This window comes from Notechis scutatus, chromosome 2 (genome assembly GCF_049901735.1).
Source record: "Notechis scutatus isolate UNSWTSFEM ecotype Mainland chromosome 2, rNotScu1.2, whole genome shotgun sequence".
NCBI lineage: Eukaryota > Metazoa > Chordata > Lepidosauria > Squamata > Elapidae > Notechis > Notechis scutatus.
In genome coordinates this window covers 219,969,015-219,986,722 of record NC_142010.1, presented here as the reverse complement: position 1 = coordinate 219,986,722, position 17,708 = coordinate 219,969,015, and the positions used below count along the sequence as shown (strand labels likewise).

The 17,708-nt window shown below is 37.8% G+C and overlaps 1 protein-coding gene across 8 annotated transcripts in view; it reads left to right on the top strand.

Annotated features, from left to right (window-relative positions):
* Positions 1-2,373: 2,373 nt before the first annotated feature.
* FER (FER tyrosine kinase) overlaps positions 2,374-17,708 on the top strand; it is a 134,182-nt gene continuing 118,847 nt past the window's right edge. For 2 of the 8 annotated variants that reach the window (XM_087958095.1, XM_087958089.1), the window contains exons 1-3: positions 2,374-2,435; positions 8,935-9,110; positions 16,751-16,849. The gene's annotated coding sequence lies outside the window, so the exon portion shown is untranslated. Of the gene's footprint in view, positions 2,440-3,139; positions 3,300-8,934; positions 9,111-12,432; positions 12,505-16,750; positions 16,850-17,708 lie in introns of those variants that run through there. The other 6 variants (XM_087958094.1, XM_087958091.1, XM_026673017.2 and 3 more) reach the window with 4 other exon arrangements.

Below are 17,708 nucleotides of genomic sequence, written 5' to 3'. Positions count from 1 at the left end.
ATTAAATAAAATGGACAGAATATTAAAATTGTCAGTATTCGCACAAAAATAGTCACCAGAATTTTTTTTTACAAGATAGGAGAATAACAAAACTGGTAATTTAGAAATACCAAAATGGTCTATGAATGACAAGAGAGATGGAGTAGCAGATAATGTGGTCTTTAAAAAATAGCTAAAAATGATGAAGAACTTTCAATCATAGTTATCTGAGGTTTACAAATTTGTCCAGCTCTCATCTTTAACTAGATTTTTTTTCCCTAGGTTTTTGAAGGGTTATTGCAACTTGAAAACATCTTATCCAGTTGGCTTCTTGGTGTTCTTCAAGCTTGCTGTAGATAATATCCTCAATGCATGAGGAAATAAATTTTTCTGGCTACCTATATGTGGTAGCTTGTCCTTCTTGACTTGATTGAAATACAGGTAGTCCTTGATTTATGACCACAACTGAGCTCAAAAGTTCTGTTGCTAAGTGAAACATCTGTCGAGTTTTGCCCCAATTTATAACCTTTCTTGCCACAGTGGTTACCTGAATCACTGCAGCTGTTAAGTTAGTAACATGGTTGTTAAGTGAATCTGGTTTCCCCTTTGACTTTTCTTGTAAGAAGTTTGCAAAAAGTGATCACATGACCCATGACACTGCAACTGTCATAAATATGAGTCAGTTGCCAAACATTAAATTTTGATCACGTGACCACAGGGATACTGCAACAGTCATAAATGTGAAAAACGATCATGTCACTTTTTTTCAGTTCCATTGTAACTTTGAATAGCCATTAAATGAACTGTTGCAAATTGAAGACTACCTGTATTGTTTCTTCCTTGAATAGGGTATTTTTTTTATTATTCCTATGTGTATGGTACTGGTTCCTACTTATCTGAATGTTATGTTGGTTAATCATTTAGGAAGGATGTATTTAAGAATATCTGCCCCTTTCTTTGACCCTTTGGTTACATTCTTTTTTGAATTGTTTACAGATGGAGCTTATTTCCATGTATTTGTAATAGTCGATTTGTCACCATATACACCCTCATACAGTATATGGTTTTATCTATTCCATATGCTGGGTGATGATGGTTGGAAATCATCTTAATCTCCAGCCATCAGCAAAAAGGATGACCTTTGTAGGTAAATAAAAAAAAACTTTCCATTTTATCATTTCAAATACCTAGCCTACTTTTAAATAAAGTCCCATCTAGTTCAGAGAAATCACTTTTTACAATTCCTAGAGCTAAAAAATAAACCATCAATTTCCAGAAAAGATGTCTCAGACTCAATGATTCTGACACAAATATATTATTTTAACAGTTTAAACCGAAACAAGTTGGCTAAAGAAAAAAAAGTAAACATATTAAGAACGCAAGGACATTAATTGACTTAGGAAGGTAAAATTTAAGTCAACTTAATACCTGTACTAAAGATGCATCCACTAAAAACATGGCATAATAGCTGCAAGCAATCAGGAGATCCTTAGTAGAGCATTATGAACAATATGGCCTGATAGTCCAATTAAAAGTAAAGTACTTTAATTCTCAGTTATCTCCAACAATAAAAATAAGATCCCAAATTTAAAAAAAAATCTGGATTTGCAACTACGTATGTATGTATTTTTCTTTAAAAGCCTTCATATGGACTTCTCAATTGAACAGGTGTGTTCTATACAATAGGCTTGTCTAGACTCTAGAAGCCCCAACTACTGCAGAATCGTGGGGGTTATGACAGAGTTAAGTGTAAGGTAGTTCAGTGTTTCCTTCCTAATGCAATTTGCAGCTATGGTTTGGATCAAAAGTAACCCGAACCTTGAAATAGTTTTTTTCAATTGCATGCCAGTGAAACAACAGAACAACCCATTCCAACCTACGACGGTTTCTGAAAGATTAAGTCAAAGTCTTCAGCGCATTTATACTGAAACATAAAGAGGCTCCCGCTGAATTCAGATAAGGCTCATTCAATATATTGTAACCTTTAAGAAACTCCACTGATGAGTTACACCCAAAACGTCCAGTTTATTACATCATCAGGGCTATAGCGGGAAAACCAATACATCCCCGCGTCCGTCCTTCTGCCACCACGTCCTACTAGTATCTTCTTCCCTGAGCTACTAACCCATTTCACCTTAGATGAGGAGAGGAAATCAAATCAAGCCCTCCCCACTCGTTGGCCCGCCCCACCCAAGCGATTCAACCAATAGCCTTTCCGCTCTGAAGCTCGAGACCACCACTTTCGCCTCCATTCATTGGTGTACCGACCAGCAACCTCTCCTCTCGCCGAGCGGTCTGGATGGCGTGCGGATTGGCTCCCGGCGGGTGAGCTGCTTTGGAAGCCGATTGGTTGTCGGCAGCGGCAGAAGGAAGCGAGGATTCGCTGCGGCGGCCGCCCGTGACATAGGCGGGGCGGGTGGCAGGCGTATTGTGGTGGAGGGGGCTCAGCTTGTCAGGTAGGTGAATGTTGCGCTCGGGGTCTGTGGTGCCGCCGGTGGGGTTTTGTGCTTGGCGAAAGCCAGGCGGAGGAAGGGTGCGCGGCAGGGGCCACTTCGAAGGGTGCCAGGCTTGGGAGAGGTGCGGCGCCTAGGCCGGACGAGTGGGCGGGGGCGGCGCCGGGATCGCTTTCGAGGATAAAGGAAGGAAGCGGGGCAAAAGGGAGGCGCTGCTGCTGTGGCGGCCAGCAGCGGGGCTTCTTTGGGCAGCATGGTGCTGCCGAGTCGTGGGCCCCCACCCTCGGTCATCTGGGGAGGGGGGAGGCGATCTGGCGTTCCCCGCTCGGCCTTGCGTCCCTGGGCCGGCGGTTCCCCTCCTCCGCCCAGTCGTCCTCGGTTCCTCGACCAGGTCACTTCGGAAGTGAGGTGATAGGGACGGCACTTGGATTCGCTTGAGATGGAGTTTTCGGACTTTCGGCTTACGCAGGCTTCGGAGCTTCCTCGCCGTCTCTGCCCTTTTGCTGATGTCTGGTTTCCCTGCTTGTCGTTACCCACCATAGCTGGCTTTGGGCATAACACCGAACACCTTAAAGGTGTTGTCGATGGCAAGGTTGTCTGGGGACTGGAGGTTAAAAGACATAAAGAGCGGTGGCTGGAATTGGGTATGTCTAGTTTAATGAAAAGAAGGGTTAAGGGTTACTGATAGCAGTCTTCCAATATCTCAGGAGTTGCCACAAAGATGAGGGAGGCCAACTGTTCTCCAAAGCACCTGAAGGCAGGACAAGAAGCAGTTGGTGAAAACTGATCAAGGAAAGAAGCAACCTAGAACTAAGGAGAAATTTCCTGACAGAACAATTAATCAGTGGAACACCTTGCCTCCAAAAGGTGTGAATGCTCCAACACTGGAAATTTTAAAGAAGAGATTTGTCTGAAAACTATTTGTCTGAAATGGTATAGGGTTTCCTGCATAAGCAGGAGGTTGGACTAGAAGACCTCCAAGGTCCCTTCTGTTATTCTATTCTGTTCTGTCTTTATGAAGAGGCTGGGATTCCTTTTCACTAGTCACAGTTTGGCCCACTGGAAGTTTGAAGGAAGTAGAGCCATCCCTTCCCGTGGAGGTTCTTTTATATAATATTTATATAAATATAATTTGTATGTGTAAAAGTTGCTTTATTTGCTCCATTTCACTTGGCAAGGATGCAGTTGAAATCTAGTTTGGGGTGGGGGAGAGAGGGATATGAAAGAAAATTTATGTACACGTTATGAACTTACACAGAAAACTGTATTAAATTACTTTTGCTTGTGTACAATAGAAGCTTGGAATTATTTAAAAACCCAATATTTTCACATTTCTCCAAGAGGCCATTATATGTTGAAGGAAACAGTCTTACAGTTCATATTTCAATACTTGGCCTAGTAGAAACATTACTTCTTAATGGTTGAATTTTATAAATTGAGTGAATAGATGTAAGAGTATCAGCTATTAGGAGCTGTTATTTATCCATGAAGCTTAATATGTTGGTACTGTTGTAAGAATAAGGGAGGGGGGCAAGAGGGATGCTACTTTAAATTGCATGGGTCCTTAAATGTGTGTTTTCTGAGAGTGTACTCCAGCTGTGGAAGTCAAACAGCTGAATGACCCTAAATGATTTTTTCATTAATATGACAGTTTTAATTGCTAAGATATATATTTATTACAGCAATAAACATTTTCTACTTATTAGAGTATGGTGGAATAAATGTTGGATCTTTTATTGGTTTCATGGAAAAGTGTAGAATGGTTCACTGCATGAGATTAGAGTCAATTGATTAGTAAATGTTGCATTATAAAAGCTTTCAGTTCAGTCCCTAGCAATTTTATGAAGTCTAGTAGAACTGATACCTGAAATTCCATCCATGAATACAACATTGAGTTAAATGGGATGATTGCTTATTGGATACCTTTTTTAATGTTTGGAATTCTGCAGAATACATAATCTTAGAAGAAAACGTAATACAAAATATGTGGGCTCTTGTTGGCAATTTTATTTAAGATGTCATTCCTTGTCATAATTAGCCTGAGGGGTAAAATGTTTTAGCACCTAAATGGGATTTCCTAAATTATAGAAATATATTTGTACATTACAACTTTAAACCTTAAATTACTGAATTGTGCAAACCTACATATGTAGTTGATCCCGGTGTACAATCATATGGGAATAGACTTAAGAGTTAAAACAGGGAACATAATATAATCTAAGGGATTTTTCTCCTTTTTAAACACATTTCTTTTCCTTATCCTAAAACTTTTCCAAAATACCTTGCAAAATTTATTCCCATTTATTTTGTATACTGTAAGCTCATATGAACTTAAATGATGAATCTTTCCAGTATATGTGCATGAGTTTAACTTTTGTTGTTCTACTTTACAAGGTAGCCCTTGGTTAACGACCACTTGTTCAGCAAACAGTTCAAAGTTATGATGATGACAAGTGGTGGTTATGACCTACATAGTCATGAGCTGAGCTCTTGGCAACTGGCTCACAATTAACAAGAGTTGCAATGCTTAGTACAATCAAGTGATCATGATTTGCAACCTTCCCTGCTAGCTTCCCACAAGCAAAGTCAATGGGGGAGATTGCAAGTTAAAGTCTCCCCTACCTGTGAACTTTCTCCAAGCCTCTCTTCACTTTTGCTGCATTTCTCCAGGGACTTACGCACCCTACAATAGCACCACTGCATTTTCACTGCACTTCCCTGGTAACCCACGAACCCCTTTGTTCTCTTTCCCAGCTACTCCAAGCCCTGCTGTGCCCACACCATACTTCTGCTCGTTGCACTTCCAGCAGGAGCCACTCCAAGCCCTGCCATGCTAACATCATACCACCCCAGCCACCTGTGCTCTCACTTCCTCCCTTCACATCCAACAGCAGTCACCTATCAGCCTGCCTGTGAACTGCTTGTGACTTGCGATTGATTTTGCTTGTGGGAAGCTGGCAGAAAGTTACAAGGAGATGCTCAGAAAATATCCCACAATCCATGCTTAACAATTGGCAATGGGGAATGCAGGGATTATTCTCACTAAGTAATGCAATCATGTGACATTGCACTTTACAGCCACATTGCTTAGGAATGAACATTTTGGAACTGATTTCTGTCATAACTCAAGGACTACCTGAATCTTCATTTCCTATATATTTTGGAAATTTCCCTGCACCATTAATTGAGTTTCACAGCTGATGTTTATATTTACAGTCCTTCACATGAAGTTTAGTTTTTAGATGTGCAACAAAAGATTTTAGAATATTTTTCAAACCTTATTGTATTTTTTAATGTAACTGGAGGGATTCAAAAATGGATTACAACTAGATAATGACTTTGTTCTACAAACCTAATTGAGCAATTGTCAATTCAGTCTTCAGTTGCTCCATTTCTATTTAATTGGAACCCCTAATTTTAAATCCACAAATGTGTTAGTGGTTCTACATATACTTACATGGAGTCATGTTAGGTATTTCAAAGGTTGTACAATATATGCATTCAGTGGTAGCTGATTAGACTACAAATGCTAAATTGGCAGAGGATAGAATTGCTTTCTGAATTTTATATATATATAAATTATATATATATATATATGTATATATATATATATATATATATGTATATATATATGTATATATATATATATATATGTATATCTATCTATCTATCTATCTATCTATCTATCTATCTATCTTTGGTTATTGGGTTTCTCCCGCGTAAGATTGGAAGTATCTGAAGCAGCGTTTGATGAAGTCTCATTCATCATCTTCAGGCTTCTGTCTTCTGCTCTGTGCTTCTCAGAGTGATGTGAGCTTGCAGCTGCTTCTTCCTTTTAACTGCTAGTGGGGGTGTGACTTGATTGGGTGGGGACTTGGCTGTGTTCTGATTGGGTGGGGGTGTGTTCTCATTGGTTGGGGGTTTGGCTGTGTTCTGATTGGTTGGGGGGTTGGACCAGACCCACACCCACGAGGGCCACACAAGATGCCACCACCACACTTCCACGTAAAAAGCAGACTCACACCCACACAGAAGATGAGACACGACCACAGACCAGAAGCCACACTGCAGCTGCATCACTACCCACTTCCAACCCCTCTGAGCCATACTTGAAGCAAACTGACCCCCACCATGAAGATGCAGCACGACCACGAACTCGAAGCCAAATAGCAAGATCACAGCTCACCAGCTCAAATCCCCCAGTAACTAAGACCAACCTGAGCACAACCAAGCCCCCACCTGAACAGAACACACCTCCAGCCAATCAGAACAAGGCCAACCCCCAACCAATCAGAACACAGCCAAACCCCAACCAATGAGAACACACCCCCACCCAATCAGAACACAGCCAAGTCCCCACCCAATCAAGTCACACCCCCACTAGCAGTTAAAAGGAAGAAGCAGCTGCAAGCTCACATCACTCTGAGAAGCACAGAGCAGAAGACAGAAGCCTGAAGATGATGAATGAGACTTCATCGAAACGTTGCCTAGATACTTCCAATCTTACGCGGGAGAAAACCCGAATAACCAAAAGATCCACATACAAATACCCGCGAGAACCTCAGAAAACATATATAGATAGATAGATAGATAGATAGATAGATAGATAGATATAGATATAGATATAGATATAGATATAGATATAGATATATAGATAATTACTGTTGTGAGAAATTCATTTTAATTTGCTTTGTTTAGCAACAAAATTTATATTCTGGTTTCAAATCTTTAGGGAAAATGAAGCTTTAGATCACTGTCAAACCTATCAAAGAATTTAGAAGATATGCCAGGGAAGGCAAACAATTCATAGAAAATGAATTTAGAAGAGAACACTTTGACTTAAATGTATAACTGTTAGATCAGTGAACAAGTAATTTCAATTTAATCTTATATTGATGAATGAGTTCTGAGAAATGCCACCTATGCTTTTGTCTAAATTGATAGTTTAGTAACTGAAGTCTCTTTTGTAAGTTAGCTTAGTGCCTTGCAACATATTTCCCTATTGTATGTTAAGTCATAATACAGTTGTTTGGAGTCTGAGAAAATGTATTTTAAGAACCATTTAGTCTTAACATCAGTGTGTGTGTGTGTGTGTGTGTGTGTGTGTGTTACAAGCTCTATTAAGCCACTGTGTTTGTAACTGGTTGAATAAGCCATCATTGCAATTGACTGATAGCTTTTCCATAAATTATACACTAATATACAAATTTCATAGCCTAATATAAGTAAATGTCATAATGCTATCAGTTTGTCTCAGTGCTTAAGTGAATGCACCATTATAGGAAAGTATGAAAGCAAGCCATTTTCTTTACATAAGTAAAAATATACACACACTTGAATTGGCTCTTGTTATTCTAATCTTCTATATATATAAAAGCTAAAAAACACTCATGCGTCATCACAAAATCTCCAGAACCGTAAAGCCTACAAACTTGAAATTTGGCACATATGTTCCTCTTGGCTTTTAGGTGCACACTAAGAAAGGATTTTTTGAAATGACCATCAGAGCATTTGTATTTCATATATTATTAACATGCTGTAATGCTAAGGAGTTCTACTCCCCCTCCCCACACGAAAAAAAATCTGTTCCAAATGCAAAACACAAGCAGGGGAAAGGAGTTTCAGTTTCATTTTTACTTTCACAGCAGCAAGCTGCTTTACAGTTGAGCTAAGCCACACCCAAGCTCCTTGCTGTCTCCATGCTCACACAGCAGATACTGTTTGTTTCCAAATAGCCCTCTGATGCTAAGGAGTTCTCCCTCTCCCCACCTGAAAAGAAATCTGTTCCAAATGCAAAATGTAAGCCGAGGGGAGGAGTTTCAGTTTTACTTTCATAGCAGCAAGCAGCTTTACTACAGAACAGTTGAGTTAAGCCATGCACTTGTTGTCTCCTTGCTCACACAGCAAATACTGTTTAGGTTTCCAAACAGCTCTCAACTGTCTCACACACTGACAGGATACTAGCCAGATGAATACCGATGGATGCTGGTAGGCAGAGGCACAATGTTTTCCCCTTATTTTCCTCCTCAAAAACTTGCCTGATCACATAGTTTTGTAGCAAAGCTACGTATCCTGCTAGTTATGTAATATGCACCACTGAAATCGCTGAGGTAGTTTAGGAAGTTAAGCTAAAAAAGGAGCACATTTTTTCTAAGTGCATCTTCTCTTCCCATTTTAGCATTAAGTTGTTTGAGGCTATACTTGGTTTTCTTGCTGGCAATTATTGGTTAAGGCAAAAAGAGAAAATTAGCTAATTAGAGAAATTGTTAACCAAATACTTCTAGATCTTAATTACAGAGTAGACAACACATTAGATCACTTTTTCAGAGATTTTCTCTGAATAAACACAGAATCAGAGTTACCACAGGCAGGCAAAATAATCGGGAAGCAGGAACAACTTCTGTTTTCCTGTTGGCTTCCCCATTGAGTTTCCTTGTGGGAAGATGTCAGTGAATGACAGTTTCCTTCCTCCCTTCTCTTCTTCCTTACCTTCTCTTCCCAGCAGGTAGATATGTGGCTGCTGCTAGGTGGAGGAGGAAGTAAGAGATAGTACTAATGGCTGGAAACATTGAAAATGAAAATCATGTGACCACAGCAGCACGGTAATAGCATTGTAGCAGCAGCTGCCACAACTTTCCCAAATGTCACTCCATCCATAGTAATGGATGCCAACATTCTGTAAGTAGCCCATTTGAGGTACATTGATATCTCCTAATTAAATGTTACAAATGCAAGAGTTTTAGTAGCGTATAGATTACAACAGTTCATATTGGCTTGTGGAGTCAGAATATCATCACATGAGCTAAATAGGTTTCCTAAAAGTTACAGCCTTCTCACCTCTGGTTTATAGCATGAATATTAATGAATTTAAACACTCAGAAACTTGATATAAGTACCAATATAACAAAAGTGAAAAAAATTGAAAATTGTGGGAAATATGTATTCTTAATTTGAAAGCAGAAGCATTTTCAAAAGAGCATTTTCTTCTATACATATTGATGTATCTAAATAATCAAACTCTAGACTGTTTAAACTATGAAAGTTAACAACACTACACTAAATATATGTGGAAAGCAGAAGGCTACTAATTCAAAACTTTTAATATGGACATAATGGGATTCTCGTATGAGCACTTAAAACAACCTATTTTCTACATTTTCATCAACTTGGTTTACTTTCAAAAGCTGTTTGGAAGCTCTACATTAAACATGCTGCAATAGTGAAGTTGCAAAGCTGAGCTACTATGTGAAAAGTGATCAACTTAAGAACAGTTAATGTACAAGGCATAATTGTGTTTTCCATCACTTGTTTTATAGGACTTTTGAAGAGCTTTTAGGATGGAAGATTCTTAAATTGACAGCAGTATAAGGGATTGCATGAAATTGAGTTTTTTTCTAGTGAGTAGGCTGCATACAAATTATTGCTAAATAACAATGAAAATATACTCTTGACCTAACAGATGGAAAAGCAAAGAAAAGCAAGAGGCATGTCTAGGCTTCAGATGTCATTCAAGAGAATACAGTCCCATCAATACTTACATATTATCTCGATTTGATTTCAACTGTGATTTTCCCTGTTACCAAACCTTATAATAATGTTCAAGAGAATTGAACGCTTTCTTAGAAATGAATATCACAGATTATTATTATTTCTTAAATTTATTTGCTACCTATCTGGCTGTGGGACTTGAGGTGGCTTACAGCAATATAAAGTAAGAAATGAAAAGAGTATAAACAGAGCAGAAGTAAAACAGAACAATAAACAATGAAAAAGAACACAATGAGAGTATATCAGTATGATAAAAGATTGGCAGGTAGATGAATAGAATTCTTACTAGCTTATTGGTAGAATTCTTGTCATGCTCTAAATTGGGTATCAAACTCATGGCACAGATGCTGGCCACTGCCACCCCCGGTTTAGCAAGGGGAAAAAGTTGTGATACATCTTGTGACGACAATGAGACACAAGTTTGACACCCCTGTTCTAAATGATTATGCAGATAGAAACTCAACAAAGTAGCATTTCTGCCTACTCCTTTGACGGCTTTCACTGGCATAATAAAAAATATTGGCTAATTGGGCCCATTGCTTTCCATCAAATCATTCAAAGAAGGAACCCAGATAATAGGGTAAATTTCATGCTGCAAGGTAGAAACATTTTTTTATCATGCTTTAGATTTTATTTTGTTTGATAACTATCAAGGAAGATTGAGAACTAGAAAGCTCTGCCTTCTCGTAGAAGGCTAGAGGTAGTAATGAGCATTCTTTTCCTTTATCTTCCAAGTTTCTGCCCTCGGATTAAAAAAAATTCAATTATCTTTTCTCAGTGATGGTTTGCTTTGTTTCCAAATAAAGGTGAGCTTAAATATTTTTTAAAAATGTTTTCAGATACAATAAGTCTGTTCAGAAATAAGATGTCTATTGTATATGACTGCAACTGTGCAATTTTTTTGGCAGCCTGATGAAACAAATTTGCTGTTATATCTTTTCAGGTTAGTTTTTCGAATTCTCAAATAATTCATTTAAATTTACTAATCAGAGCTGAACTTAACTTAGTTTCTTCTAACAGCAGGAAATGCACAGAGGAGTTTAACTGCCTTCCTCAAGACAAGAGGTGGCCACTATATACCTGCAGTGTGTTGACAAAGATTGTCAGTCATCATTCATATGTGCAGCACTCAAACTATTCAAAGCTAAGCCAATAACACAACTTCTTTATAGTGCCCAGTTGGGCTCCTTTTCCAATTTTGTGCCATTAGAAGTTGTTCTTCCAAATTTTGAAGGTCAGCCCTTCAAATCCCAAAAGTGGAGGCTAGAGTTTAGATGATCATATTCAACTATTGGCTCAAACTATTCTTTTTTTTCCTGGTTTCACCCCACAAACTATGGAGTAATGACTTTCATTTCATATGGAAGAAAGCAGTGACAACTAAAATCTCATCCTTGGACGTTTCTCCAGGTTTCTTACTTAGCATTGGATACAACTACACCAAAGCGCTTATTAAATAGCATATAGCACCAATTGGATGCAGCCAGATCTCCAATCTTTATTGCCAGTGAATCCAACAGATATTTGCTTCTCCCATGATATACTTAACCTTGGGATACCTACCCACTGCAGGGCTTTCATTCTGTCACAGGGTCATGCCCATCCCTCAACTGTCCTTGAAGGCAAATTCCTTACCTAGACAGGCAATGACCCTGTGACACTGTCCTTCTCCAGTGCCTGTACTACAGAGACATTTGCACTAGCCTCATCTCACAAATAGTGTATAAATACTTAGGGCACACAGGACAATTTTACACTTTCATGCTGCTTGCAGACACTAATCCTGCTACCACATACAATATTGCTGATTCTGTGCAACAACTATCAAAATTCATCAGATGTGCCTTGGGCTTCATACAAGCCTTAATGAGTACTTGGTTTGTTAATTGCATGTTTTATATTATGATAGGTTTAGTTAGCTGCATACAGTATTAATCTTTGTTTTTTAATATATTTATCCCTTTTATAATTTTTTAGATTTGTGTTTTTGTATAAGATATATATCATTTTGACTTTTATGTATTTTATTAAAAATATCTGTTTGTGTTTTACTCTTCCATGCTGGTCTATGACCACAACAAAGGTTTGATTGATACTTATCTTTCTCTTGTCATTCAAGGTTGCCAAGATGTTATATTTTTAAGCAGATTTGTCATAAATATCATGACTTTTAGTTTGTTTAGTTTATTAACAAAAATAATAATAATCCACAAATAAGCATGCAATCTTTTCAGAGAATTTGGAATATTCCACTTGAAGTCTTAATTCCCACTGAGTACATTGGGGCTTCTTTATTAAATATTTATTGGTTAGATTTGTATCTTCATAATTTTTCACCTTAGCAACCATTCTATGAATAGTCTCAGTTATTTCAGAATAATATTCTTTGGTGTGTCAAGCTATTCCATTCCAAATAAAAGCATTTTATTTCAACTTTTGTTTCCCCAGGGTTGTATCAATAATTCTTCCTGAAATACTTCTTCAGATGACTTTCAACTTTAGAGTAGAAGACAACAAATTCAAAGTAATCTCCCTTCCCTTGCATGTCCAAACAGATGATCTGATATTGCTCACCCACATGTAATTACTTAGATGTCTGTATTTCCTGGCATAAAAAAGTCTGTGAATCAGAAGAAAAAAATTAGCTGGAATAATTCTATCAAGAGGAGTCGGGAAAATAAATTTCAGAAATTGTATTTCTCTCTCCCTCTTTTTTTTTTTTTTTTACTACTTTGTAAATTTCTAAATCTGCTGATAAAAATACCAAATCCAGTTTAAACACCAGGCTGATAGCGTGACCAATCATAATAATACGCGAATGTTATTTTTGATTTTATTTTAGTGTCTTTTTATGTACATGAAAACTATATTTTGTAATTCATATCTATGGCTATATAGCAATATATACAGTACTTGAAAATAAATAATATTGAAAACAGCAGTGTTTACTTTTGAATAAACTACAAGTTTATACTTTACTATTTATTTTATTTTTATTTTATTCTTTACCTTTACTCTCAGGTGTTAATCTAATCATATAAAGCTATAAATGTCTCCCCTGTGCTTATATACATCAAGTGTTCTGCTGTGAAGAGTGTCTTACAAATAATCTTGTCAAAGTCAGTGAGAAAAATGTTGGAGAAATAAATTACTTCACTATCCTAATTACAGGTCACACCCAACCGCTGAAAGTTAAAAAAAATAATCTGGAAAGGTGATCTGTTTTCAGTTGCAAACGGCATTAGTCAGTGTCTCTAAGTATGGCAGTTACTTCATGTACATTTAGTGATAAGAGCTGTTTCATTAGATTGTAATCAGTTTTATTTTCTTTTTAAACTTGAGTTTGCAGGTAGATGAATAAGGTACAATTTTGGTTTTTAGTTTACAGTTGAGCTCTTACTCATTTCCTTTTGTAATAGATAAGATGAAGCTCCCAAATTAGAGAAAGACATGGTGAGAAATTGAAAGGATATTTAAATATAGAGCGAGGTAAAATCTTGTTTTTTTTTAAAGATAGGAGATTTAGCTAGGATAAATTCTGGATTTTTATATATTTGTTAATTGGGTAGATCACCAGGGATGATTTAAAGTAAAAAGTCATATGCAGAATATAATAACTTCTTTAAATATAAAGAAACAGTTACAGTCAGATTTGTTAAATTTAATTTCTGCCCATCTCACCCTGGGGCAACTCTGGGTGGCTTACAACAGCAAAATGGGAAAAACGATGAAAAATGTAAACATAACAAAAGCAAAGCAATGAAACAATAAAAACAATATGAAATCTAAAAAGTACAATATGAAATCTAAAAAGATGGGTGGAAGGGGAACAGGAAGTGCAGAGGGGAGGTGGGTTCAGCTAATGAGTCCAGTGACCACCTCCAGTGTGCTACTCCCCTGTTGGATCCTTAGGTCAACTGGCGGAGCCAGGTCTTCAAGCCCTTGTAGAAGAATAAAAGGGCAGGGGCAAACCTCACCGCAGGGGCTAGGAAGTTCCAGAGGGGCTATTGCTACAGTAGAGAAGGTTTTCCTTCTGGATCCTGGATCCGGAGTTCCTTGATTGACGGGATCTGCAGCAGGCTCCTCTGCTGGCAGGAGTAGAGTGGGCTTGTTTTAATGGGGGAAGATGCTTGAATTTTGAGGACCTATAACTTCAAACAGTTGCTGAACCAATTTGTAACAAGTTGTAACTCGAGGACTACTTGTATAACAAAAGCAGTATTATTTAATAATCTTTAGGTCATTTCAACAAATTACTACTGGTAATTTCATTGTTTTATCCTAATAACTTGGGTGATTTTAATGCACTTGGTTAATTTAATTGTCCCTGTAGTGATAGATAATAGGTTATTGTCTTGTTACCCCCAAAAAACCACTTTTATCCATTTTTTAAAATAATTTACTCAGGTTTGGGAAGTGCTGCCTTATAATCTTCCATGCAGCAGTGTAATTTAAGGATTTTATTTTTGAACAATTCGGCCTGAAAGCCTCGCTGAGGTACAGCAGCAAATAAGCCAAACAATTGCTTTTGGAGTCATAATAATCAAGAACATCTTGAAAAACACTAAAAGTTTGCTGTTGCGAATCAGCATGTTGCAAATAAGAGGGAGCAGTGCTTTTGCTAACACCCCTCCTCGTTTCAACATAAATGGCAAAAATAGTTTTAATATTATTTTAGAGCCATGACAAAAAATTGGGGACCATAGCAGTCTGTCGCTTTCTAAAGTTGATATTTCAGAAGGTATTACCCTTATAGATGACGGGTCCCCAACCTCTGGACTATGGCCCACTGGTGGGCTGTGAGCTGTTTGCAACTGTGCTGTGGAAATGGCGAGCAGGTGCACACATTCCCACTTGCACGAGCAGTGGGTGAGCATGTGCACGCATGTTCTATTTGCATGAGCAGTGGGCATACATGAATGCTGTTTGTGCAAATGGAGCTGGTCTGCAAAGCTGGAAAGACTGAGTAACTCTGCCTTAGTTGACAAGTGGGAAACAGAAAGAGAAAATTGTAGGTCTGCATATTATTGACTTTGCCCTTAAAGAGTAGATCCCAAAAATATTGTCGTAGAATTTAATAAAATTTAATGATTATGTGCCATCAACTCAATGTCAACTGTGACAGTGTGAACTTCATCTAGTGATCATATATAGATCACGGGTGTCAAACTCGATTACATCATGTGGCATATTGTGACGTCTCATGACAGTTTTTGCCTTTGCAGAGCCGAGGTGTGCGTGGCCTGCACATAACCAGTGGTGGGATTCAAAAAAATTTACCACTGGTTCGGTGGGCGTGGCTTGGGCGCACTTTGCACATATGCACACACTTTGCAACGTGCACTTTGCACAGGCACAGAAGTGTTTGCACAGGCGCAGAGCCAGGGTGGGTGGGTTCCAACTCACCTCCTGCAAGCCTCACTCTCCCTGTTGCTTCAGCAGCTGCCTTGTGGCACTCTGCTATGCTGCACAAAGCAACTGCACTTCAAAAGCAGGAAATAAAAGTGAATATGGGAGCCAGGGTGGATGGGTGGGTCCAACAGCAGAGGGACGGGGAGAACAGGTTCGGTCTCTGCTGCTCATTGGCACCATCAGATTAGCAGAACCAGGCCAAACTGGCCCGAATTGGTAGAATACCACAACTACACATAACACATCTGGCCCACGGGCCCCCAGTTTGACATCCCTGATATAGATGAATGTGAATATTGGATGATATGGCCTTAACTTGATCTTCCAACCTTGCACCTGTTGTTGCTATAATTATAATTGCTGTAATTGTAATAATTCACCTTGCTGCTAGTTTTTCCCTTTTTCTCTTTTCTTCCATCTTTCCCAATACTACTGTCTATACTTCCTAAGAGAACTAGGTCTTTGTACAATGTGTTCAAATTAAGATAATTTGAGGCTGGTCATTTGTACTCAAGTGAGAACGGATTGAATTGTTATTTGATTTCGTACAATAGTATTGTGTTTTTATATATTGTATTTATAATAATGTTACTTTAATAGCAAATGCTATTTTGAATTACAATTTTAAGGATTCCTAGTTTTTACATATCAATCTGAGCACTTTCATTTGAACTTTGTCTGTCTTATATATTTTGACCCAAGTTTGTTCAGGAAGCAGTTATAAGCATGATGAGAAGTGGGTATAGAGAATTTGGTGCGCTCAAGGATATGATTCTCAGATAAAACAATATAGTACAGAAGTTTAAAGGATTTGTGCATGTCCTACCTGAAATAAATGCCCCAGATGTAAATGCTTCTGCTGATATATAGAATTAGCACAGGTTAGCACTTGACTTACAACCATTTGTTTAGTGACCATTTGAAGTTACAACAAGCACTGAAAAAAGTGACTTACGACAGTTTTTCATACTTTCAACTCTTGTAGCATACTTGTCATCACATGACCAAAATTCAAATGCTTGGCAACCGGTTCACATTTATAATGGTTGCAATGTCCCAGGGTCACCTTTTGCGATCTTCTGACAAGCAAAGTCAGTGGGGAAGCCAGTTGCACTTAGCTGTCTTACTACCTTAACAGCTGCAATGATTCACTTTACAACTGTGGTAAGAAAGGTTGTAAAATGGGCCAAAATTAATTTAACAAACATTTTGCTTAACAACATAAATTTTGTGGTCGTAAGTTGAGGACTACTTGTAGTTCATAATATGTATCAGTATCTCATAATATGTGGCTCCCAATTCAAGACCTGTGTCATTGTACGGTTTGTCAAGTGAATCATATACAATTTGTTTTGCAGACTTTAATAAAGTACAGAAAATCTGGAAGTGCTAAGCCAGAAACCTGGAGTGTGAACATTGGAAGGGAAAAACTATCAAAACAATACTTTTTATAAAAGGTATGGGTATATTTTGCCTTTCTGTTCTCGAATTTACCTGGAGAATATGATTTTCACTGAAATTTATAGCATGCTCTGTCTTGGGCACTTACCCATATATATATATATAGTCAAAATTATCATTTTATATCAGTAATGACATTTAAGAAAATTGCTTTTTTGACTTCTCCATACAGACATAAACTCAATACATATTTATCTTATACATTCTAATCCTTATCTTACTTTTATTTTCCCACAAAAATGCATGCCAACCTATCAAGAGGTCATGTCCTTCTAATGTTAAGATTCTCTTGTCTCTTAATTTAATTCAATCCTTAATCCAACTCAACACCACTGCCTGATAATAAAGCTTCCATTCTGGTAGTCCGAGACCGTCTCTGCTCCTATTATCTTGTAATAGTTTCATTTTAATACGTGGCCGCTTGCCCAACCAGACAAACTTGGATGTCATTTTATTTAGTTCAATCAAATTCTGCTTGGTACATTCCCTTAAAAATACACACTAATACACACTAATGTTAAGATTCTCTTGTCTCTTAATTTAATTCAATCCTTAATCCAACTCAACACCACTGCCTGATAATAAAGCTTCCATTCTGGTAGTCCGAGACCGTCTCTGCTCCTATTATCTTGTAATAGTTTCATTTTAATACGTGGCCGCTTGCCCAACCAGACAAACTTGGATGTCATTTTATTTAGTTCAATCAAATTCTGCTTGGTACATTCCCTTAAAAATACACACTAAATTCTTAAAAGAAAAAAGTATGTATGTATGTATGTATGTATGTATGTATGTATGTATGTATATACATCCATCCATCCATCCAACAATCTATCTATCTATCTATCTATCTAT